Raw genomic sequence first — 7,105 nt, forward strand, 5'->3', positions numbered from 1 at the left:
CAGAATAATTTTGTCATACCAGTAAAGCTCGTTATTTAAAAAAAAAATCTCTTGTTTGTGTGGACCATTGAGAGAAATTTGGTTCAAATTAGTCCCATTGCCAAGCTGTTGCGGAAGAACAGTGACCCAGTAAACTCTTCACAAGCATGGCTACACGTGCTGCACTACTCACTAATGATATTGCTATAACTGTAGGGGCATCTGATTAATAAGTGTGTTCTGTCTGTTGACATCAGCTTTCTAATTTGCAAGGGATTGTGATTGACTAAAGGTAACAATCGTACATACAACTAAAACTAAACCCTGTTCAGTTCGACACCTACATCTTATTCCATAAGCTATCTAAGGGTGTGAGACGGAGGCTACTTCTGTTACCACAGATCCCCCCCTTCCTCTGCGTATGGCACGTGCAAAGAATGATTGTCGGTAAGCCTTTGCATTAGCCTAAATTTCTCGAATTTTCTCATTATGGTCATTTCGTGAGATGTTGTCCGACTCTTCCCGGAAAGTGCTCTCTTGAAACTTGTACAGCAAATCTCTCCCTTATAACGTCTAACACCGGACTTTGTTGAGCATCTCTGTTACGCTCTCGCTCCTCCCTTCGTTGGATCTTCTCTGTTTTTTCAATCAGTCCTACCAGTCAAGGACCCAGATTAATGACCAACACCCAAGAATCGGCAGAATAAGCACCTTGTGAGTCACTTCGTTCGTCGATGAGCTACGTTTCCTTAAGATTCTTTCTATGAATCTGTCTGGCATCTACTACTCCTACTATTTGTTTTATATGGATATTTCACTTAAGGACGCTATGGGTAGTGAGTCCTAGATATTTGACGGTAGATACTGTTTCCGGAAATTTCCCATCAATAATACAATGTCATCAATAATATAATGTCCTTCGTTTCTTTGTATACGCAATATGTTCCATTTATTTACGTTCAGCGTCAACAGCCAGAGCCTGCAACATTTATCAGTCCTCTGCGAGTCATTCTGCAAATCTATTCTGGCGTTGCTACTTTCATATAGACAACCGCATCACCTCGATCATTTTTAAAGCTCTCACGATGCTTTCTCCTAGATCGTTTACGAGTACATACGTTATAAATAATAACAGTCGTATCACACTTCCTTCGAGTATTCCGTAAATTTCCTTTACATGTACCGATTTTGTTCCGTTAACACAGACGTTAAATGCTTTCCTAAAGTCAAAGAACTCGGCATTATCCTAAGCGTCTTGCCTATAGCGCTATGGGCATCATCTAGGAACAGAGCGAGCTAAGTTTCGCAAGATCTCTGAAGAAACTATGTTGATTTTTATAGAAGGGATTTTCGTTGTCCAAAAACGTCATGTTTTTAGCATAAAACATGTTCCATAATCCTACAACTAATTGACATCAAAGATACAGGCCCATAATTATGCGCGTCTGTCCTACAACCATTCTTGAAAACGGGTGTGACTTGCCCTTTCTTTCCTCCGTAGGGATCCTTTGCCAACGGCCTTGCCTCAGTGGTAACACTGGTTCCCATCAGATCACCTAAGTTAAGCGCTGTCGGGCTGGGCTAGCACTTGAGTGGGTGACCATCCGGTCTGCCGAGTACTGCTGGCAAGCGGGGTGCACTCAGCCCTTGTGAGGCTAACGAACTACTTGTCTGAGAAGTAGCGGCTTCGGTCTCGTAAAGTGACATACGGCCGGGAGAGCGGTGTGCTGACCACATACGCCTCCACATCCGCATCCAGTGACGCCTGTGGGTTCAGGACGAAACGGCAGCCAGTCGGTACCGTTGGACTTTCCAAGGCCTGTTCGGAAGGAGAAATCCTTTATTGCTCCATCGATCTACGATCTGCTAAAAGGGGAGCATATTCTTTGACATAATCTTTGAAGTGTCTTATAGGTATCTCGTCTCGTCCTGACTACTTTTCAATACTAAGTGTTTGTAGTTGCTTTTATATTCAGGGATCGGTTACCTCAGTGTCTGCCATTTCGACGTTCGTACGAAGGTGAACGAAAGTAGACGTCGAAGACAGTATAGAAAAAGGTTATTCCTAAGAAAAAGCTAAGAGAGGCCTTCCACCTGCAAACTATCAGAAAGGTAATCGTGATTCAATGATTTTAGTAACTGGCAGCGCTATCGATAGACATCAGTTAGAGATAGCTATCCAGATTGCGAGCGGTTTGTCACTAGGGGGCGCCAAGCCGCCAAACAAGAAAGAGAAGACACTGTTGCAGACCATTGTCTTGCTTTCGTGCAGTAAAGTGAGGCTGCGAGCCGACATAAGAATTAAGGGATTACCAAAGTTAGAGGAGGTGGAAGATGCAACACGAGAAATGGGGATAAACAGAAATATTTGTTTATATGATTTTGATTCACCTTACTCGTGCTACACAATGCATTTTCACCGAAAAGGAGGGGAATAATTCGGTCTGTATACACGAATGTCCAGCATGCTGGAATAGCTGTTGGTCTGCAACTCCTGTTAATCAGTACAACAAAAAACCAGTCCAAAGTTACAAATTATTCTTTTTTATTCACTCAGTGGCTAGTGAACCGTGGTTATACTTTTAAAATCTTTTCTTAAAGAATTTACTTCATTTATTAGTGATTCATCAAGAACATTAACACATTTATTCACACTATGTGAGCGTGGAAGTAGTTGCCAGTGGGTAACTGATGAAAAAATGGAAATTTTATTCCTAAAAACCCTTCCTTTTTTTTTTTTTTAAAAAAAACAGATTTAAAAATTATAATAATCTGAAAGCACCCTTTACATGTCAAGTTACAATTTATTCCAATTTATTCAGAGGCAGAAATAACTTTCTTTTTTTGGCAGTATGAGCTTTCGGGCTGAGAACCTTACCGCTCGCTTTTAACACGGCCGTAGTCGCGACCGCTCACAACAACCTCTGAAAGACTACACTGTTGCAAATCTGCAATACACCAGATTACTTTAAACTAAAAATTTTAACAACTCACACAAACACGTAAACTATGCACCCCGTAGGAGGGATGGAAATGGTACACAACATTCACATTAAAAAAAATACTTTCCTCCGAAAGTGCAAATTCTTTTTAAAAGAAAACTCTTACGATGGAAGGGTGGCAGCTTTATATACTAAAATGACCATTTAAATAAAAACCCACGAAATGCAGTCTTACATAAAATGTACAAACATCCTCTACATTACACGTATACCGCCTCTCAAGATGACAGGCAAGATAAAAACATATTTCAGGAATTCGGCCTTTACACCTTAAGCAATAAATTCGTTAACACCGAATCCGACAAACATGACAGAGGCAGCTATTAACGTACGACAGACCGACAGACAGACTCTAACTGCCTAACAAATGCGAAAGGGAGACAGACGAGCAAGCTGGGGACGGGAGACTGACAAAGGAAACAAGTAAAATGTAACAAGTAAATGAAACAACATATCACGAATCACTTAACTTCTAATAAACTGCGATTTCTGGCGAAGACCTGGCGCAGCACCCCCAAAACGCTCTCCCGAACCGTTCGCTGCCAGCCGCTTCAACGGACGCAGGAAGGCGCGCCGATCTCCCGTCTCACGGCGTCGCAGCTCGCACCGGCCAGACTGATGTCGTGGGTTGACTCCTGTTGCTCTCGTGTCGGCCGCGAAGCCACTACCCCTCGCTATACGGCGCGGGCCACTGGACTCCCGTGGCGACCTCACATGCGCCAACGCTCAAGACGGACAAGTCATCTTGTGTCCCAGTGCGCGATCGACCAACCGATAGTTCCAACCGCCAACGCCCATTGCCTGAGCAAACTCGAGCACACTGGCGGCCTCACACATACTAGCACTCCGGGCAACAGACAGACACTGACTGCCCCACGCTGACCCGGCTGACCATCTGATTAGGCTCGCCTCTAGCGAGCTCATAGCGCCCCTTAAATGCACGTGAACAGGCAACTATTTCCCTTTCCCACCAGAGGGAGACACCAAAGCTGCGATTGCCACAGCGGCGCCACTGCCAGAAACGGAAGGCGACTGCTTCACACTACGCGCTGTGGGGCACTCTTCAAAACAGCAAATTGTACCAAGGCTCAGCTAGTTTCGGGCGGAAACCCATTTTTCAAATCATCGTAACATAGTTAAAAATGGTATTTCCGAAGATGTGAAAACCATATCAAAAATTTACAACGACATTTACCTGTGTGCTTTGTAACTGTTCATCGCACATTTTTGACATGGTTTTCACACCTTCGGAAATACCAATCTTGCTGTGGTGTGATACTGTAAGACCTTCGGTACACACACCATCACATTATTTGACTTGTCGCTCTAACGAAGTAGGAGAGTGTCAGCAATATGTCTCGTGGTCTTATCGTGGCGTGTTTATCTTCTGCCGTTAGGTCAGACGATAGAAATGCCGCTTGCACACTTAGAGTAGCAGATTGATGGTGACCAACTTTAAACAGAACTTGATTAATTTTCACACACATTTATTAAAATAGTAACAAGCATAAAACTTACGTAAGTTGATTCTGGATGCTATTTACAATTGACAATCTGAAGTTCCTTTGGTCTTGGTACGTTAATCTTATTCTCACGTATCTCTGATACTCGACTAAGTGTCTATACTTTTCTCTTCATGGCTATGTACAGGAATATGATAATCGTATTAGGTGCAGACTGAAACTTGACTATAGACTAATGCAGACTGGTACAGACTGGTGCAGACAAATGCAGACTGACTAATTGGAGGTCTGTACACTCATTATAATACCTCGCGCGTTCAGGTATCACTGCACGAGTGTGATCCGGGAGGAGAAAAGGTTCTACGTTAGCAGCAATCTCATTGACTGCGTTACATATTAATACGCGGATCGGCGGAAGCAGAATTTGGTCCGTCTCTAAGGCAGCGCCATCTCGTAGTGTGGAGGCGGACGAGCGCTGCGCCTGCGCTGTTGTGCTTAGCGGGGCGCGCTCTAGTGGGAAAGTTGTGTACACGCTGACTACGCGGAACTATGTACACAACACTTGCCTGTGTGTCTCCACTACAAACTAGACAGCTAGTGAATAAAAGAAAGTAAAATTTGCAACTTTTGAGTGGCTTTTGCTGTACAGCTTTCGGTCTGTGTCTCACTTGAAGTGGTACAGCCTCACAAGCTTTTCATCCTAACGCATTTCTAGATTTATTTTCATGAATTCACTAGAAACTCAGCTCTGCGTGCAGTCTGCTGGTAGTATGTTGAGCGCCTTGTGAGGAGTCCCCGGCTGCTGCGGCTGGCGTGTGAGGCGGCGCGTGGCTGGGGCTTCATTAGGCTGAGCGCCGGGCGGGGCGCAGGTGTTCCGCCGGTCAGCCGGCCGCTTTGCTGCTGATGGGATTCCGCGGGCGGCCTCTGAGCTGCAGGCTGCACCGGCTCACAGCGCGGAGTCCGCGTTCTGCATCTGTCCGCTGACCACCGAAAGTAGCCTGCAGTAAAGGGGCAAAGAGGAAAACACAGAATGAGATTTTAACTCTGTAGCGGAGTGTGCGCTGATATGAAGACAAAGGGCCCGAGTTCGAGTGTCGATCCGGCACACAGTTTTAACCTGCCATGAAGTTTCATATCAGCTCACACTCCGCTGCAGAGTGAAAATCTCGTTATGGAAATATCCCCCAGGCTGTGGCTAAGCTATGTCTCCGCAATATCCTTTCTTTCAGGAGTGCTAGTTCTCCAGGTTCGCAGGAGAGCTTCTGTGAAGTTTGGAAGGTAGGAGACGAGGTGCTGGCGGAATTAAAGCTGTGAGGACGGGGCGTGAGTCGTGCTTGGGTAGCTCAGTTGGTAGAGCACTTGCCCGCGAAATGCAAAGGTCCCGAGTTCGAGTCTCGGTCCGGCACACAGTTTTAACCTGCCAGGAAGTTTTAGGAAAACACACATTCATTCTGCACGGTAACGCCAAATCGAAACTGTGGCGTAATGGAACAGGCTTGGAAGGGACGAGGAATTTGGCCTTCAGCAGGACACCTTTTCAGTTTCGTTTTACCCAGACATGTTTCAGCACTTTTTGTGCTGTCTTCAGTGAGTTATTTTATTTTTTTACTTACATGAAGCTATTGGGAATTTAAGTTGATAGCTACTCTGCTACACAATCTACAGCTTGTCATGGCTTTGATGTTGCAGTGTTTTCTCAGATGTTTTGGCGAGGTGAATACGGTGGTTTCTGCGACTTATGGTCGTTTGGCAGTGCACTTTCTACGAATGTCTGGGTAAAACTAAACTGAAAAGGTGTCTTGTATCAGGTGGAACGCCTCGTCCTATTTTCATAGCAAGCACGGATGTACGAAGAAAAAAAAAGTGCGTGAAATCTTATGGGACTTAACTGCTAACGTCATCAGTCCCTAAACTTACACACTACTTAACCTAAATTATCCTAAGGACAAACACACACACACCCATGCCCGAGGCAGGACTCGAACCTCCGCCGGGACATACGAAGAACTGCAACACCACGAGATGATTATGGTGTGGGAGGGGTTTGGATGTAGCCAAGTCGCAATGCGTTAACTAGGCTGTATTTAATAAACTACTTAATCTACGAGTACCTACATATCAACACAGAGCAGCTGCTTCAACAGACAAGGTTAACGATGAGATGAACTTAATAAAAACTATTGCAGTCAGTAACAGTTATAAATGATCCCTCGTTAGTCGAAAACATCTTCAAAGTTAAAACTGAAGCTAAAGTGACTACATTAGACATCAGTGTTTTTTCTGACAGTAACGAGTATAAAAAAGTTTTTCCGATTCCATTTTTAAACCCTATTTCTTAACGAATTCGTCGTCTTCTAGTTAAAAACTATGGATGCGAAGTTGCCTTTTCTCCTAACAATAACTTGCAGAAAAATCTTATCCATAATCTCAAGCCCACAGTTCCACCTATACACAGACCAGGAGTTTATAAAATTACTTGTGATACGTCTCCGATTTACGATATACTACAAACTGAAAGATCTTTCAGTGTCAGGTATAAGAAACATTCATGGGGGAAGAGAGGCACTAAAGTACTTAATTCCATTACGCCGGTCACAAACCTCATAGCGAGGTGGAAGGACATAGGCTCGACGTACTCGAAGAGATGGAGATTTTCAAGCA

The 7,105-nt window shown here is 44.3% G+C and overlaps 1 pseudogene; it reads left to right on the forward strand.

Annotated features, from left to right (window-relative positions):
• The first annotated feature begins 1,489 nt into the window (after positions 1-1,489).
• On the forward strand, positions 1,490-1,607 carry LOC126417377 (5S ribosomal RNA; annotated as a pseudogene).
• The last annotated feature ends 5,498 nt before the right edge of the window (positions 1,608-7,105 follow it).

This window comes from Schistocerca serialis, chromosome 8, assembly GCF_023864345.2.
Source record: "Schistocerca serialis cubense isolate TAMUIC-IGC-003099 chromosome 8, iqSchSeri2.2, whole genome shotgun sequence".
NCBI classification, from domain to species: Eukaryota; Metazoa; Arthropoda; class Insecta; order Orthoptera; family Acrididae; genus Schistocerca; species Schistocerca serialis.